Raw genomic sequence first — 20,431 nt, forward strand, 5'->3', positions numbered from 1 at the left:
ACTTTTCCGATTTAAATTTGAAAATTGGCATGCTGTCGTTGCTGATGAGTTTGAAAACTTTCATGTTCTATGCCTTAAAACAATTAATTTGATCCTGTACTTTATGTTAATTTATCTAGTTTGGCATGGATGCTCTGCCAAAAGTTACTAGAGCGGAGTTCCAGCTTATTACCGATGTTGAACAATTCCACAGTGTAGAAAGAAGCAGTAGTGGCGTATTGTCCAGTCTTGTTGCAGATATGCCGTTGCAAATAACAGAATCATGACGAATTATGGTGAAGAATTGACGAATATTGTATTATATATCTTTATACGTATAGCAATTACAGCTGGGTGATATTGCAGTATCTGTTCTTGTACTGTTTTGTGTGGATTTCTCCAGCGAGTGCTGTAATTTTTGACGTGGGTAGCATACCAGATGACTCCAACATAGCACACATTTTAGAAGTGGATCTTAAAGGTCCCAAGAGTAATATTGATTTTCATTCATATTTGCTCTTATGTCCAGAAAATGTCACCACCATCTGATAATAAGAAACCAAAGAAATTATTTTCGACTTTATATGATGAGAAGACATGTTACCCACTACAGAAATCTACAAAAATTGGTTTTAAAAAACGATTCATCGAATATTACACTCATAGGCAACCTCCCTGGATGAGACTGTACACGGATATTAACGCAAAAATATGCATCAGTGCAAGTTATGACTTTGAGAAAAACATTTTCAAACTGATGAATAATAATCTGTTCGAAAAAAACCATGTAAAATCTGCGAAAGATGCAGGAAATAAGGTAGTAACTTCATGGGAAGACAGACATTTAGCAGCTGCGTCAGTTGACAAATCAAATTTTCAAATGAGTCTCATTTTTATCGAAAATTTAGTTGACATTGAAGTGAACAGACTTAATATAGTCTTTGAAACAACCATTGCAGTAACAAATGTCCATTTTCAGTATTTCAGAAATTCTTCTTACCAATTGCCATTGTGGATACATATTAAAGAAGTTTCCAGTAAACCACATAAAACAATGCTAGACAGATACTTTTAGAGTTCCCTATTACATTACAAGTCCAAATATTTATAAGTATTACAGGAACAATTTCTATACAAGGTTCGATACTCTGGATTTTCCTTTAACTAACAGATACAATTATTTTCAGCCATAATGGCTATATTTGTAAACCGTAACTGCGTGGGAAAATTATTTATTTCAAGTTTCTGCTACCAGTCACTTTTTATTTTATGCTTAATCTAACATAATGCAACGCGTTTCGAACATATTTTGTTCATTTTCAAGCGTTTGTACATACATACATACATCAAGAAATGTTACTTAAAAATAAACATTTTAAAACTAGATTAATCTAGAACACTTTGAGTTTTTGCTGTAGCTGCTGGTGTGACATTTGGGGGGAAGGAGGGGGGCAGTGTATATCTAGAAATCGAAGTCAGTGGTGTCTTCTGCTGGTTTTCTTCTTTGTTGTTGACTATGTATATCACAGCCTGTATCGGATGCAGATAGATTTGCATCAGTTATGTGTTACGAAAATAGTGTGAAAGGCTTTTATATGACAGTTGATCACTTACAGTTACATCTTCTTGCTGCTACACTTGTATCACTGGTGTAATGGCGTAGCTGTTGATTGACATTATACTATTGCACATTATATTTTGCCACTGAATGCCAATGCATAAATTGCTTCGATGTTATACACACAACATAAGATGGTGGACTGTGGCCTGTGAGTCTGTATCGATTATCGAGGTTTGAGTTTTTGCTGTAGCTGCTGGTGTGACATTTGGGGGGAAGGAGGGGGGCAGTGTATATCTAGAAATCGAAGTCAGTGGTGTCTTCTGCTGGTTTTCTTCTTTGTTGTTGACTATGTATATCACAGCCTGTATCGGATGCAGATAGATTTGCATCAGTTATGTGTTACGAAAATAGTGTGAAAGGCTTTTATATGACAGTTGATCACTTACAGTTACATCTTCTTGCTGCTACACTTGTATCACTGGTGTAATGGCGTAGCTGTTGATTGACATTATACTATTGCACATTATATTTTGCCACTGAATGCCAATGCATAAATTGCTTCGATGTTATACACACAACATAAGATGGTGGACTGTAGCCTGTGAGTCTGTATCGATTATCGAGGTTTTGTATCGATATTCTTGGTTCTAGTCGATTATTTACATTGTCATTTTGTGAATCTATTGAGTTAGAACTGGCTTAAGACTGTTGAAGAATTCTGAGTTTTTGAATACGGTTATTTCATTAAGAATGTTATCTCCATGCTTTGTGTCATGTTTGAAAATATCCATTTCTTCCATGATATCCATTCTTTTACTTTTTCCTATTTTGTGTAAAATTTAGAGGTTGTCTTCGATTTTTAAAGGGTGGCCTGTGTCTTTAATGTGAGTTTCTACAGCTGATTTGTTACATTTATCAAGCCTGTAGCAGTCTAAATGTTCTTTGAATAGGGTTTTGAAATTTCTGCCTGTTTGGCCGATACGATATTTATTACATTGGCTGCAGGTAATTTTGTAAATGCCAGATGCATCAAGACTTGTATCTGGTGGTTTTATATTGTGAATAAGCTTCCTACTTAGGTTGTTGTTGTTGCTGAAGCTAATTCAACATACAGAACTCCAAGAAGAAATAGAAACCATAACACATACTGCAATAAACAATGGATATGACCCTTCTCTAATTAATACCATGTCACAACAGATAAAAAAACTGAACAAACAACATCAAACTACACTCACAACTGACAGTGCCTCAGCAGTCAAATATGTATAAATGCCATATCTTGAAATAGTATCTGACAAATTAGCAAGACTATTCAAAAACACAGAAGTAAAAATTAGCTTCAGCACCAACAACAACATAAGTAGGAATTTGAGAGCACGGTGGGCGGAATCGCCAATAGCGGTGCGAACACCGCCAAGCAGGGCTCTCGTTCTGCAATGTGTCGGAATGTCAACACATTTGCATGTTTACTTGTCTGCACTGCAGGCCGCTCCTTTCTGCTTTAGCATTCGTTGCATGGAGGCATGTACATACACCAGTGAGGAGAAGTTGGATATAGTGGAAGTAAAAGAACTGAAGTAAAAGCAGTGCAGCGGTATTGGGTCATCTATCCGGATCGCCGATGTCCGACGCGCGAGGTAATTGTACGAATTATTAAGACGCTATGGCGAACAGGCTGCGTGAACGTCAAAAAGAGGACAAGAAAGAGGACTGAAACTGACAGAGGATACGAAGAAGCAGTTCTGGCTATGACGTTAATGAATACGCACAGTGATACGAAACATATTGTCAAGTAATGCGGAATCAACAGGACGAGTGTCATTCACATCCGGCATCGACAGAAGTTCCATCCGTACCATCTGTCACTACATCAGGCACTCGACGACCGTGATGTTTCGAACGTCGTACAGAATTTTGTCGGCTTGCTCTTGAGCAACTGAGAGACGACCTTACGTTTTTCATGTTTGCTGTTTACTGATGATGCAACGTTTACTAACCACGTTAAAGTAAATTTGCATAGCATGCACTACTGGGCAGCCGAAAATCCACACTGGCTTCGTCAGGTGCAACATCAAAGGCCGTGGGGCATAAACATATGGTGCGGCATCACTGAAAACTACATTGTGGGACCTTACTTCATCTCAGGCATTCTAAATGGACATTCGTACACACACTGTCTGAAAAACATCCTGCCCGTCCTTCCGGAAGAGTTACCACTGGATATTCGTCTGTGTACGTGGCTGCAACACAACCGTTGTCCAGCTCAGTCGTCCCGTGTTGCTACGCAGATACTGAATAAGAACTTTCCTGGACTTTGGATAGGACGAAATTCTGTTGTCAAATAGTCTGCCAGTTCCCCCCGATCTGACGCGTGTTGATTGCTTTCTTTGGGGAGCACTCACAGGCGACAAAGCCCCAACTACCCGAGACGATATGTGTTGTCAAATCGCCAATGCATGCTCTACCATATCATCTGTTGGTCGTTTATTCGAACGGTGATCTCAGATGTGCCTTTCAGGCCATGGTCAGCAGTTTCAGCACATGCTTAAATAAAAGATAAAGTTATTTTCTTGGAAGACAAATTTCATGTTATGTGATCTGGATGGTTATCAAACCATTGTCAGTAAGGTGTTTATTTCATTTATGTGTGTACGAAATTGCACTGCAGTGTCAAATAAGTCGACAGTGTGTATTCCACGTAACTGGTAACATTGTCTTTACGCGCTTACGTTCACCATGAAACAACACTTCGTTAAGAAGAATATTTATTTTGCCGTGTACAGGTGGTCACCAAAGCATTTTTAATAAAATGTTTGGTACAACGAATGTATCTCATATGATATAATTTAGAGCAGTTTAGATAGAGGCAGTTGTCCGACATTTTACCTCTTACAATCACACAGCTACTTATAGAAAAAGATAGGCCACATCCTCCTTCTAACATTCAGATATTGAATACAGTAGTTGCTTTTTGCACCGCCCAAGACCTCATGTCACATCTTCCTTCTAACACTTAGGTATTTAATGTAATAGTTACCCTTTGCAGCGTGCAAGACCTCTTTATTTCTGAAGAATGAACAGTTGATTTCTCTGTTTCAGCTCACGTAAATATGAGAGGATAAACAAATGTGAAGCAGTTTTTCTAAGCCCTTTGTGATACTCTAGATTCTAGCCTATGTCGTATTTCCATACAGAACATTCGTAGGTGAACCTGCACCTAGATCGTAAACTGGTTCAAGGGGAAATAAAACTTCATCGTCGTGACACAGGTCAATCTTACGGATTACAATTACGCGGCCTGGTCCAAGACACCTGCTTGGCAATGTTTGCACCAGTAATGCCGAACCTGGCCACCGTGCTTTCACATTAAAGGACATTTCTCCAATTTTTTTGTGACAGGTTTCAACGTCAACATTAACAAACGCTATATCACTGTAATTATCTTCTCAAGAGTATCGAATGCAGTTTATAGAAAATATACGGTTCCATTAAAAAAGCACTTACTTCAATATCGCCGTAGATACAACCTTTAAAACACTAATAAACAAGAATATACTTTCCCCTCTATGCTCTGACATTTGCCGAGAACCGTGTTCTTGTGTGTGTGTGCGTGTGTGTGTGTGTGTGTGTATGTGTTAGAAAAGCTATTTGGTGTGGTTTGCTGTTTATACGTAGATTGCGTTGCAGATTTTATCGGGTTTATAGCTGAATTTTGGATGTTAATGTATACTGCTGTAGGCTAGACACACTTTTCACTGCACATTAACGTATCAGATAAGCTGCTGACAGTTGTCTGTTTCACTATGTGTGGTGTGTGTGTATATTTGTGTGTGTGCGTGTGTGTGTGTGTGTGTGTGTGTGTGTGTGTGTGTGTGTGTGTGTGTGTGTCTGTGTGTGTTCACGAATCATGAGGAATGTTTTTGGAAGAACATGATATCATGTTTACATTATGTCATCCGGAAATGGAAGGTGTGATTAAGGAACGAAATTTGCGGGCAATTAACGATTCGAAGACTGAGGTATCTGTGACCTTACAGTGTATATGAGATTCTGTAGGACGGGTAAACCGTCCCACAAAGAAACAAGCGCTCATGGAAATCATGTTACATGACTACCCAGTTATGCAATGTCTAATAGTCAGTAGCTATTGAATGTGGCTCTAGTCTTTGGGCAGGTTTGGGAAACCGGAGCGCAAGCTGAAACACACACAGCCGTCCGCTGTGCCCGAGCGGTTCTAGGTGCTTTTGTCAGGGACCATGCTGCTGCTAGGGTCGCAGGTTCGAATCCTACATCGGGCATGGATGTATGTGATGTCCTTAGGTTAGTTAGGTTTAAGTAGTTCTAAGTTCTAGGGGACAGATGACCTCAGATGTTAAGTCCCATAGTGCTTAGAGCCATTTGAACCATTTTGAAACACACACAAATCAAATGAAAATATATCGGAACAAATTCAGACTTTGTTGCCGCGAATCGAAAACGAATCAATAGCGTATCTGATACGTAAATGTGCAGCAAAAATTGTGTCTAGCCGACAGCAACATGTATTAACATTCAAAATTCGTCAAAGAGCCCGAGAAAATCCTCAACACAATCTATGTGTAAACAGCAAACCACACCAAACAGCTTTCCTAACCACAACACCACTAAAGTTTTCGGATATCTACAGGTCATGTTAAAAAGACAAACAGTAACAGTTGAGAGGCACCCACATGCCTTGCTCATACTGTGGCATCAAGCAGTCAGGCATGCAAGATGAGTGGTCTGCCAAGCGAGTGGATTCATTCTTATTTATCGAGTAACATGAACTCTCGTACACACAATTAAGTTACAAATTATCCTCCTGTATGAATAATACGCAACGGAAACGAACATCTGACTATCAGTAATTTACAGAACTCTGACTGTTCACTACGCACTGGCAATACCACATTTTCTTTTTTTTTTTTTATTTAACGGCTTTATCAACACGTGGCCATCGCATTGAATATGAGTGGCGCACACATTATAAATTCTGGAAATCATGACAACATACAATTCCAAGGAAAAGGCCACCAATCCTTTTCTTTTCACTATCTTATTTATTCCGATAAATTCTATAACCTAAACACACAAATTCTATAACCTACAACAATAACACATGAGAAATTCCGCCCAGTGGGCATGGCTTTACATTGGTGAATCTCTATCTTATGGTCTCGTAATTATTTAACGCTACAGTGCACTTTCTGGATAGGATGGTGGATTTTTATTATTTCTCACACTTCGACTCTCACAATCATCATCACGAAACTTTCCTCCAGACCGAGCAGTACAAAAGGAACACGCATAACCCACTACCTCTGAAACTATCTTGCTACTCTCCCATGCAAACCACACATACTTAAATTACATGACATACACCACACTACAACATGAAATACAACACAGGGAATAGTCACAACATTATCACTTTCAGCTTTCCCACTTCAATTAATATTTATCCCAGTTTCACACGACACTGCCCCACTTCGTAATTCTACTTTCCTACTATGAACTCTGGAGATATATGCATCTTCCTGTGCAATGCAAGCCAAGTGGCGTTGCTGGATAGACGGCTGACTCACCTTGTTTCTCTCTCAGAGTATTATAGTTTGAATCAAGCGTCACACGGAAACATATCTCGCAAAGTAATATTAAGAACATATTCATCACACACACGAGTCCTCAACTGATACCATGGACGAGCACTTCTTTTTATCCTTTGTCTCATACACAGATTGAGACTCACACAGTACTCACCACGTGGAAGTACTCGCCTCTAATTTCAAATTCTGCACACGCTATTTCTTGAATATTTCAACTTACAGTACACACGCTAGTAATTCAGCTTAACTTAAGCACACGGAAGTATTTCAACTTATTGCTACACGTGGTTTCATTGTGACCGTTGGTCACTTCCGAAGATTACTACGATCCCATTAATATTACCTGCCTGACATTTAATTCTCCCCACAAAAGTTCCTGAAATAGAGAAATTATTATTTCAAACTACTCTTAAATATTCCACATGCATACCATGTCTCCACTCTTTTGTCTTTACGGAGCACACCTAAGACAGGTCTTAACAGCACAAGATCCAGCGGCAGAGTGCTGAAACATGGCCGTTCTTCAGGTCCTCTCGCACCTCTGCCGAAGTGGGGGAGCACCTTGCTACCCTATTGGTCAGCCACATTTCAGGCGCTCAAAGCTCAGGTAAATTTCATCTCTTTGGTCCCACCAAAGGTGGCCAAAGGATCGTCTCAAAGATGATCATATATTCACATTCACTATCTGCGGTTAGCAGACGACCATACATTCATTCACTTCACAGATCTCACCAAACTGAATGTAGGGATATATTTTGTGGGAGTGCACATGTGATTAATTAAATAAATAAATTGTCATTCTTTCCCACACTGGTATCCGGCTTCACTGTATTAATTGAAATTGAGTTATTTTACAAAAAAATGTGTTGTTCTGACAAAAATAATGAAGTATGTTGTACCTATGTTCAAGGTTGGGCGGTACTGTATCCTTTCACAGTAACATATATAGTAGATAAATAAAATCTAATAGAGCTTAGGAAAGGCGAACTAAAGCGACAGTAAGCGTAAAAAAGGGGCATATTCTGCTTATTTCCGGAAGATAAAGTTAAAGGTTATATTGTAATCGAAATATTCAATTCAGAAATTTCTCTAACGTCAAGGTGTTGCAGATGATGTATTAATTTATATTTTTAGCTAATTTTTGTTGGTAATCACAGAGCACACTTAATGTCAAAACAAAGGTAAAATACATATGAAGTCTAAACAACAACAAAATTTAATGTCAAAATATTCCTAACCTACATAATGTTTGCACGTACATATTTCAGAAACAGTAATAGAAAGTAAAACTCACTGAATATGCCACTTCTATGGTGAGACATATTTAAGGATTAAGCAATTAAAAAATTGTGTTCAAGCAAGAAGATGGACCCTCTTTAATTTAATGTTTTATGATTTTGACAGCAAAAGATCAATTCAGTTACCTATTCCCAAGCCCACCACCCCAGGAACTATTGCATATTTCCGTGCTATGTCTCTGATCACTAGGTCCAGCCACAAAATCTCGGCACCTGTGGAAGTTAATAACCTGCGATTCACGGAAATAATACTTTCTATCACAAACTGGCCTGTACGGGCTGTCGTCTATTCACGCAAGTAGCTTCAAATCGTTGTGACGCACACCCTATCTGGTCAAAAGTTTCTGGACACCATATGTAATGCAGAATTGACCTCTAGATATCACTAGAGGCAAACCCGCAAGTATCAAAGGAAGCGAGGAGTTGTTGTTGGTAGAGATGCAGTAACGGCGGAATGGGTCGATCAGAATTATATCAGTGACTTCGAATGTGGATTAGTCATTGGATGTCATCTCAGTAGCAAATCCATCAGGGAAAACGCAACACTTCTAAAGCTCCCCAAGTCGACTGCTGGTGATATGACTGTGAAATGTAAACACGATGGAACAACTGTGACACCCCTTGCGTGCGAAAAGTTACCCTGATCCAAAAAACTGACTGTGAGCCAGCCTCGCTTTTAAACTCTAAACTATAAATTTTAATATGTACAACTTTAATGGATAAAGCAATTTTTAAGGAACTGGCTGTAGATCCTAAAGTAGTGACTTACACGAAGAATATTTTAATATGAATGGAAGGTGTTTAACGCAAGCAGTTTTTTTAGTTAACACACTGATTTATTCAGTAAACATATTCATATCGAATAGATTACGAAAGACTGTGGAATAGTTTAAAAACTCTATATATACAAATTCTAATTAGTGAATTTTTGTCGTATCGCAGTGTTACTTGACTTAATGGTAAAAGTATGCTCTCCTAAAGGACGTATCGATATGAATCTCAATATTCATATCCCAATCCAAAACAGAAACTGTAAACCCGATGGTTAATTAAAAAAGCTCAAACACTGAACACAGCAGTGGTGGACCTGCGACAGGGGATCGTACGATGTTACCAAGTGCGGACCAAGAGACGTCCTATCTCGCTGATACTGCTACTTATGATCACCGTAACATATATGACTGATATTCACAGGATTTGGACAGCTCTAAGTCTCGTCTGATCCACTCTCCCACATACTTAATGAACGACTCGACTAATTTTCACTGATTCCTAAGCCGTGCAATCATTTCCCTCCCAACACTGCATGCCTGCCAATAGCGAAAAATGCAGTCACTCTGGCACAATAGCGTGGATCCTTACTGCACACAAAATCCAGCCAAGACAAACAGTGCCAAGACGGCTTCCCATTTCACAAAAATGGCTGTTGCAGCTCTGTCTGATTAATTTACTAATGGCCCGTTTTTTGTACCCAGCACTAGGCTCACATCAGAGGTCCTCTGAATCTGCAAAGCACCTCACGTGACAAGGCCATTATTTTCTGTAAGCTCTGTTTCGTTTGGAAAGCGAGCGATGATTATCAGCTACAAGCTCTCAGTAAAACATGAGGAAGCGGTGCCCTTTTGCTGCTAGCATGTCATCCCGGCCACAGTCTGGCTGCTGGTCCAAACCTACACTATACCCAGCAGTCCCCTAACTTGCCCTTGGCGTCCCGACTTCCGCGAAGACAGACCCATTAGGCTCCAGGCTGCCCAGATGGCAAAGTACCGCTTTTTCCGTAGCATTCTCTGCCCAACCTGTCTCAATGCCAATGTGCTGTGCTTTCCCACGGCCACAAAAATCATCCAGAAAACAAGTATCCCCGAACCGTGTTAAATGAAAGGAAATGGACATAGAACAAGTGCAGAAAATCCAGTCACTGTCATTCGATATATTTTAAATAGAAAGATTGTCTAAGGAAACTGCACATTTATCTCCTTCTAATTACCTAATCAACCTCGAACTGAATGAAAAACGCATGCAAAATTGCTTGCCACGTTTTACTACTGCAGCTAAACCAAGACCAAGCAGACTTCATGTACTGATGAACAGTGACCATCGCTTACTGCGGAAGATGGTTGCAAGAAATCACATAAATCAGTGGAAGGAATCACTCGTGAATTCGGGTGATGAAGCAGCTCCACTGGACAGTGAATGACAGGAAACAATGATTTGGAGTAATGAATCAAGCTATTCCCTGTGACAATCCGATGGAATGGTTCGGCTATGGAGAATGCCTGGAAAATATCAGCTGCCATAATGTATAGTGGAAACAGAGAAATACAGAGGAGGAGGTGTTACGGTACAGGGGTGTTATCGTGGTTAGGGTATGACTCGATTACCGCGCTTAAGAAAACGCTAAATGTGGAAGGACAGGAAGGCATTTTACAGCAATGGGTGCTGTGTCCAGCAGAGGAACAGTTCACAGATGATGAATGGGTATGTCAGCATGACATTGCACCCTGACATAAAGCAGCATCTGCGAGGCAATTGTTTCAGGACAACGGCATTCCGGAAATAGACTAGCCTTCCCAGAGTCGTGACTGGAACCCAATGAAACACCTCTTGTATGAGTTAGAAAGTCGACTTCATTCCAGACTCCAGTGTCCAACATTATTACCTTCTCTGGTTTGGGCTTCTGAGGAGAAATGGGTTGATATTCCTCTACAGACATTCAGACGTCCTATTGAAAGTATTAACAGCAGAGTTCGAGCCATCATAAAGGCAAAGGGTGGACACATCACATATGGAGATTCCCTTATAGGTGTCAGAATACTTCTGATCAACTAGTGTCGCAGGCTGACAGTCATGTCTCCATCACCTATTCTGCGCTTGCTTTCTGCAGGAGAGAAGTTCAGATTCTCGTCCTGACATACATATTTAGGTTTTATATGATTTCCCTAAGTCGCAAGGATGATTCCATTACATCACGGCAGTAGTGGAAACGTTTCAATTGGACCTGCAGAATCGACTTGTTTACAAAACATTTTTAAAAATAGTAGTGTTTCTGTGTTTCTTGTACATGGATGAATTAGATCAGAAGAAAAAATGATCGGCAAAAAATTAGTATCATAATGAGAAGAGAAAAAGAACAGGAAAAGGGACAACTGATAAGAAAGTTTCAACGTTTTTGCTGCATAATATAAGTCACCAGGAATACTTACAGCCTAATATCTTGTTTATGAGTCCAAGGTGAAAAATTTCTGTATAGCTCAAAGATGATGTTAATATAAATAAAATTTAGCTTTTATAAGACGGGTACCTTTACGCAGTAGTGGAAGTGTTTCAGTTGGACCTGCAGAATCGATTTGTTTACAAAACATTGAAAGGTGGCTACACTGAGCCACAGCGCCAGAGATCGCTAGAGAGCATTGTTCCGCCGCCTCCACGGGCAGTGATTATTGTCGTAGTGGTCAGTGCTTGTCGAGGACTCGTAGTAGTCAGTTCGTGTTCAGATGTGCTAGTAGGGAGTGCTTGCTGAGATGTGATACTGAAAAGTTCTTGTTGAGATGTGGTAATAGCGAGTCGGTGTGGAGATATATTGTAATGATTAGAGTGATTTTGGTCAATATATGAAGGTAACGAAACTTGATTTATTTTTCATTATTTCCATGTTTTAAATAATGCGTCATTACAGGTTCAGTCAACAAAGCATCTGGCTTGTGTTCTTGTATTAGAGTGTAATTCTGGTTTTCTTGAGTAATTATGGTATTTTTATTTTCTTTAATTAATTCAGTATAAATGATATTTAAAATTTCTTGTGTTATTGAAGAAGAACCGTGCCAGATGCGTACGTTGAGTCATACTTCCACTCACAGAACAGTTACACTTGTGCTTTGGTTTCGTAGGTTTTTATAGTTGCTGGGGACTTAATTAATTAATTGTGTTAATGAAAATTTCCATTTCATTCTTTGTTATTGTTCTATGCAGTCAGATAGCGTAATAATAACAGTCAGGGCCAACCGTTACGAGACTTCGTAATCGGACAGACAGCTACTAAAACAAAAAATTAAAATTATTTGCATTCTATTTTAATTAAGCCCCCATGCACGTGGCGACCACTGCTTCGGATCGTCCCTTGGAATCTTCTGATTGTAAAAATAGTAGACAGTAGCATTGTTGTAGCAATTTGTAGTTTAGTAATTATAGTCTGTTTTGCATGTGTAGATTTGGTAATTGTCATTCTTATAATGGTATTTTTTTTCAGAATTTAATTTTGTTGTCTTGTATACGCGTTTGACAATTTAGTGCAATTATTTCAATTGTTCGATTAATCGTGTTTGAGGGAAACATTTCGTGTGAATGGTATTGTTGGAGATAAAGTGTCATTGTGTGTAATTTTCATATAGTGACGAGATTTGTATGTTTTGTAAATGATTACGCGATCGATGATAAAGGCAAAAATGATGGATAGTGAGAATGACGAAATTGTTAACATGGCGAACTCGCCAACAGAGGAAAACAGTATCATGAATAATGAAGTGGAAAACAATTTAATAAGTCGGGAAAATAGTCCGGAACCATTTCAAAATTTTTCTCAATCAGAAAATTCACAGAATACGAGATTAACGATAGAAGATTCTGAAATAGTATCGAACACAGATAGCTTTACAGCCATGACGAAAGAAGTTGGTTTCGCGGGAAATGTTAGGGGCGAAAAGAATTTCGAACCGGCTATTATGGAGCAGTTGTTGGGTGCAATATTAAATTTGGGATCACAGTTACGATCTGAATTGAAAACAGATAGGGAAACAATGGGATCACAGTTACGATCTGAATTAAAAACAGATAGGGAAACAATGGAAACACGGTTAGACTCACTGGGATCACAGTTGGGATCACAAATAGGAACAATTAAAGCAGAGATGGAAATAATGGAAACACGGTTAGACTCACTGGGATCACAGTTGGGATCACAAATAGGAACAATTAAAGCAGAGATGGAAACAATGGAAACACGGTTAGACTCACGAATAGGGACATGTTTCAAAAACATGAAGGATGAATTAAAGAAAGAGATTAGAGAGGAAGTACAACCGATTTTGAATGCTCACAATAATAGATTAATTGTAGTAGAGATTAGACAAAGGGAACAGGATAGAGAACAGGAAGAAAGAGATCGCATGATAGTACAAAAATTTTCAGAGTTAAATTTACAACGTGCACACGATAAGGAAGAAATATTTGAGAGAATCGAGGAATCCGTTCCAAATGACAGAATAAATAACTTAACGCAACAGTGTGAACAGTTAACTACTAAATGTGACAATACTGAAACCCGAGTCGCGACACTTACGGAAGACGTAAATAATCAGAAAGAACAATTAGGTGACTCATCGGAAAGAGTTGAGGAGATTTCAGATAAACTGACAAGTCTTAGTTTAAATGGGGATAGAGATTCAGATGATACAACTCCATTTCCATTTGCAGAAACCGAAGAGTACCAGAACATAAATAAGCATGTTGAAAATCAGGGAAAATTTAATGAACGCGTCAAAACGGGATCTGAGGCATTACAAAAGCAAGACAAACATATTGAAAGCGAAAATGTAGGAAAAGACAGCAGAAGAAATTTAGAATCACAGATACCAGAGGGGTTTGAAGAAAATAATTTATTTCATTTACGAGAAGCAACAAGAGAGCGCCAGGCGCGCGAACTTGACAATAATCGACATTGGGACTGGGACAGACGCGGCAGGTCTTTGTCACCGCGAGGCGGAAGCTTTGACTGTAAACACTTCTTGACTGTTCGGAAATTTAAGATCTTTTGCAATTCTAGGAGTGACATACGTCCATGTTCATGGTTAGATCAATTTACGTACGCACTTCCGCCAAATTTGCCACTAAGTCACAAACTGAAATTAATGTGCAGCTATTAAAGTCCTCAGGGGATTCACTACACTAAGTGAATATGTGCCGTAGCGATCACAGGGTCCCGAGCTGTAGTGGTGCTATTTCCCTTTTAGTTTTCTGCACCGCTGCCTACTCTTTCACTATTCTTTGCATCTATAAAAACAATTCTGCTACTATCCATCTATCTAGACAGTAAGTAAAGAATAACCGGATTTGACTGTTTTACCCGAAAGTGACTTTGGAAATTGCCATTTGGACTTACTGTATCTTCAGCAGCATTCATTCGTAGTTTAAACGAAATCTTACCTGTTTATCTTCGTGACAATATTACTTCATATGTTGACGACATTCTTATTGCTAAACATTCTTGGAGTGAGCACAACAAAATTTTGGATTCATTATTACGTATTTTTGCAAGAACGGTGAACTTGGAAAAAATCTGAATTTGGTCGTTCTCAGGTGAAATTTCTCGGTCACATTATTTCTACAGAAGGTATTCTTCCTGATCCAGAGAAACTAGACGCTATTCGTAATTACGCTGTTCCTACCACAAAACGCGAGGTTCGTAGTTTCCAAAATTTTTGTGGAATGATATACTTTTAAAAAAAAATTTTGTGGAATGACATACTTGTGAGAAACTAACAGCTACATGTAAACACGCAGAGAATACAAGGATACCGCGCTGTGTTTTGGCGGCGGCACATACTCAAAGCAACAGTCAAGTCGGCGCGCCGCACAAGGCAGTCGTTAACCGCAAACAATCACTTTCTACGTCACGCGCCTACAGCTGATCGAGCGCTCAGTGCGAATGCACTGACAGACGTAAACAAATACACAGTCTAATTTCTCCGACTAAATTCTGTATAAAGTTATGGTGAGTTTATAAATTATGTTATTAACGTTCAGTATTTTTCAGGATACGGTTGTGTAAAATATTTAAGACCTTCAGGTAAATTCTGTGCATGTCCGACGTTAAGACGACTTACTATGGAGAAAATTTCAGGAAGAATGCAATTTCGAAAAAAAAAAAGTAATAAACTAAAAAGGGTAACTATTGATTGAGTTTATTTTTCAGGTAACATAATTCCACTTAGGTACGTACTTTAGACGTAATTTGCTGTTTGCGATTACGTGATTCATACTTTGTGCTAAATTTCATGTTCTATGAATTTACTTGTGAAGCGACGTGCTTGTGTACATTTGCTGATTTTGACAATTATTGATTAATGAACAGTGTTATTACTTGTGTATATTATGCATCGCTTGGCTGCTATGCTTTTTCACTGATGTCATATTTTTCTATTATGTGCCTGCTGTGCTTATTTATTCAAATTATAATTGTCACCTGATTAATTGTGCTGTTATGTTTGTAAGTTATACTTTGTGATTTATCTGCTTGCGCCTTCATGTTTACTTATAAAGATTACATATGAACATTTATTTGCTTATGTCGATGTGATGCTAATGACCTGTTTATTGTGTAAGGCATGTTTGCTGCTGTGCGTATGGATTGCATATTTACACATTTCTGTTCTTTTGTCATAACTACTCTTTAATTTGGTGTATAGAAATGCTGATATACTGTGTACGAACATAGAGTTTAGGTTACACTGTGGTATTAATTATAGATTGTTCGCTTGGCAGAGCCTCGTTGTAGGGATTGTGCTGCATCCACTTGTTGACATTCTGTTCTCTACTGGTATATTTACTCGCTATTGCTTGTTTTGCTTACGCTCAGTGCCTTATATTTTTAAGATAGGAAAATGAACTGCTATAATTCGACGAACGACATTAGTACAAGAAACTTCATAGAAGTCACATGAGCTGAGGTTTTAGGGAAGCTGTATAAATTTATGTTACTAGGAAGGAAGCTAACGACATGACATACCGAAACTAGGTATAGACTATTGACAGTCATTACACTGCATTTTTCGTGAGCAATTGAAATAGGAAGTGACACTTGACACAAAAATACTCCACATGTTTGCTTCTGCTATGATTCTTGAAGTGGTGTACAGACTGTGAAATATGATGATCATTCACACTCCGTAATCGTACTTAATTACTGAGAGTTAATCGAACTGAAGTCTGTTAGAGGTCATGTATGCATTTCTTTTATTTAATGATGGACAAGGAACCAAAATGTATCTTATAATTTATAATGAGTAGAAAATTTGGGTCAGATGGATTACACAGAGGTTGTGTGTGGACACTGTGTCTTCTGATTGTATGGGATGATGAATTGAAGTTGCACTAGGATTTTGTCTGTACTTGTTCGAGGAGACTGACTAGAGGAAAGAGTTGTTATGGAAGTGAAATGATATTGGTGCTGAGGTTTATATGTATCGACGTATTATTGAGGTATTGAGTTTTGGTGAAGTTGATGATTATTGGAGTTTTGGTGGATAAGAGGTAAAGTAAATGAGGAGCATATTGTTTTTGTTGGTTTATATGGAACAAGGAGGATGAAGATGGCAGACTAGAACACTAAAGTGGAAGGAAGATTGTCTATACACACACTTGTTAAATCACTAAGCAGTATATACTTTTTTTTGAGAGAGGAAGCATGTGCATATCTTGGCTCACTGACAGTTGTTCAGCAACCGTACATTTTGATCTGGCTTGGCAAACATTGGTCTTGACATGATGACTATGACGTTGACTTAACTATTATTGACTGTTATACATTGCTGCCACTACTACTTGATACACATGATGAACATAAAATTTTGACAGAATTGCATTTACACAGTTAACACTATTCAATTACACAGTAGCACTAATGTGGATGAAAGATGAGTGGATGTGTTTTGTGTGTTTTCCTTTTCTAATCCTACCCACCTATCTCCTAAATATTATTTTATTTGTTGGTAGTGGCTTGCACTGACACCCATAAATGTTATAGGTTTACTGGTATTTGTGTATTGTAATAGTTAATAGGACAATTATCTGATATCATTTGTGTGTTTGTTATGATTTGTATGTTTAATATAAAAGCATTGTATGTGTATTCAAACTATTGTTCATGCCTGAACTGTGTGATTAGTGATGGTGCTGCACTTTTCAACATGATGTGTGACATTTAGTCATGTTTAATTTCTGCTGATGAACTGTGTGATCAGTGATTGTAAAAATTATGGACTGTTACTTGTACATTTTCTACATGATTGGTGCCAGAAGGACATGTTTAATTTCTGCTGATGAACTGTGTGATCAGTGATTGTAAAAATTATGGACTGTTACTTGTACCTTTTCTACATGATTGGTGCCAGAAGGACATGTTTAATTTCTGCTGATGAACAGTGTGATTCGTGATAGTGATAGTCCATAAAGACTGCGGTCAGCACCTGGTCAACATTACTGGGTGCCACTGATGGACTGCTTCTACTGAAAAGATGTCACCTGTTGATGTCTGCACCTGCTCAACATTGCTGGGTACCACTGATGGACTGCTTCTACTGAAATGATGTTGCTTCTTGCTGTCTGCACCTGGTCAACATTACTAGGTGCCACTATTGGACTGCTTCTACTGAAAAGATGTCACCTGTTGATGTCTGCACCTGCTCAACATTGCTGGGTACCACTGATGGACTGCTTCTACTGAAATGATGTTGCTTCTTGCTGTCTGCACCTGGTCAACATTACTAGGTGCCACTAATGGACTGCTTCTACTGAAATGGTGTTACTTGTTGGTGTCTGCACCTACTCAACATTGCTGGGTGCCACTGATGGACTGCTTCTACTGAAAAGATGTCACCTGTTGATGTCTGCACCTGTTCAACATTGCTGGTGCCACTAATGGATTGCTTCTACGGAAATGAAGTCACCTGTTGCTGTGTGCACCTGATCAACATTGCTGGTGCCACTAATGGACTGCTTCTACTGAAATGGTGTTACTTGTTGGTGTCTGCACCTGCTCAACATTACTGGGTGCCACTGATGGACTGCTTCTACTGAGATGAGGTCACTTGTTGGTGTCTGCACCTATTCAACATTACTGGGTGCCACTGATGGACTGCTTCTATTGAAAAATGTTACTTGTTGGTATTTGCACCTGTTGACCATTGCTGGGTGCTACTGCTGGAACTGTCAACTGCTTATTCTTGAGCTATGGAAAGCGTTTATGTGAATATTTGTATAAACTGATTTTTTGTGTATTACTGTTTGTGAAAAGTTATGAGACTCTTACCTGCACATATTCGTCATTGCTGACGCTATTGATTGAACTGTTTAACCACATAATACTTGTGTAAACTGTTATGTAAAGTCACATGTATGAAAGAATTTGTATTGCTTACTGTATTTTATATATTAGGTTATTGAAAGGTCAGTGCAAAGCCAAAATTTTATCTAGTATGTGATATTTACGTATTAATATTATTTTTTATTTTTGTCTGTATTTTTTTGACGAATTTGGTTGTATTTTCACCACCAATGCTGGCAAAAATACCATCAAATTCTAGCCGTGGAGGAAGGGCATATGAAAGGTGGCTACACTGAGCCACAGCGCCAGAGATCGCTAGAGAGCATTGTTCCGCCGCCTCCACGGGCAGTGATTATTGTCGTAGTGGTCAGTGCTTGTCGAGGACTCGTAGTAGTCAGTTCGTGTTCAGATGTGCTAGTAGGGAGTGCTTGCTGAGATGTGATACTGAAAAGTTCTTGTTGAGATGTGGTAATAGCGAGTCGGTGTGGAGATATATTGTAATGATTAGAGTGATTTTGGTCAATATATGAAGGTAACGAAACTTGATTTATTTTTCATTATTTCCATGTTTTAAATAATGCGTCATTACAGGTTCAGTCAACAAAGCATCTGGCTTGTGTTCTTGTATTAGAGTGTAATTCTGGTTTTCTTGAGTAATTATGGTATTTTTATTTTCTTTAATTAATTCAGTATAAATGATATTTAAAATTTCTTGTGTTATTGAAGAAGAACCGTGCCAGATGCGTACGTTGAGTCATACTTCCACTCACAGAACAGTTACACTTGTGCTTTGGTTTCGTAGGTTTTTATAGTTGCTGGGGACTTAATTAATTAATTGTGTTAATGAAAATTTCCATTTCATTCTTTGTTATTGTTCTATGCAGTCAGATAGCGTAATAATAACAGTCAGGGCCAACCGTTACGAGACTTCGTAATCGGACAGACAGCTACTGAAGCAAAAAAAATTAAAATTATTTGCATTGCATTTAATTAAGCCCCCATGCAACATTTTTAAAAGTAGTAGTGTTTCTGTGTTTCTTGTACACGGATGAATTAGATCAGAGTGCATTCATAAAAGTCTTTGTAATCAGTGGTCTATCTCTAATGGGAATTAGTCTGAAATTTACGAATCTATTTCCCGTTTTTCGACAGTATAGAAACAAGCGGCAGAATTTAGACACGTTCGTACTTCTCATAAAACAATCCACGTGAAGTCTCCAGAAACTACTTAGACAGATGAAAAAAAGAGCAAGTGCAGTTAATGGTAATTAACAGGCGAAGCTCTATCCTACGATTCTTCTTCCTAACTTATCACTCATTTCACCTCTGGCAATGATGTTAAAGTGAAAATGTTGGGTTGCCCTGTCGTTCGTATTCTACTTTGAACTTTAATTCCCTCTTTACCTAGTCGAGTAAGTCAGTTTTAAGGACGGAAGAAGGCAAGGGCGTAGAGGATCATGTGGTGTGAAACCAACCTTTAGGTTGATGAAAGATTTACCTAATAGTGATTAAGCTCCATGAATGTTGATGAAATTCCTTGTATATTGGCGATGATACGAATGGATTACACCAAATGTAGGTGGATGACAGCCCAAAACATGTCTCAGCACAAATGGAGCTGTATAAAACTTATCTGGTGGCCGTATTTCTTCGGGTAACATTGCCTCCAGTTCCGATGTAGGGAGTATGGTAGAGTGTTGTACCTAGAGCAAGCCTGGCCAAAAAGCGCTCCACGATCGCCAGCGCTCTAGCCGCTCTCCCGCCTAGCCCTCCGTGTGCAGCTGCGAGTGTGCTTCAGGGGCAAGGAGGAAGAGGACAATCAAGGTTGCAGCCAGACGCCGCTAGAGCTGGACACTCAACTTGTCAGTCA

This window comes from Schistocerca nitens, chromosome 3, assembly GCF_023898315.1.
Source record: "Schistocerca nitens isolate TAMUIC-IGC-003100 chromosome 3, iqSchNite1.1, whole genome shotgun sequence".
NCBI lineage: Eukaryota > Metazoa > Arthropoda > Insecta > Orthoptera > Acrididae > Schistocerca > Schistocerca nitens.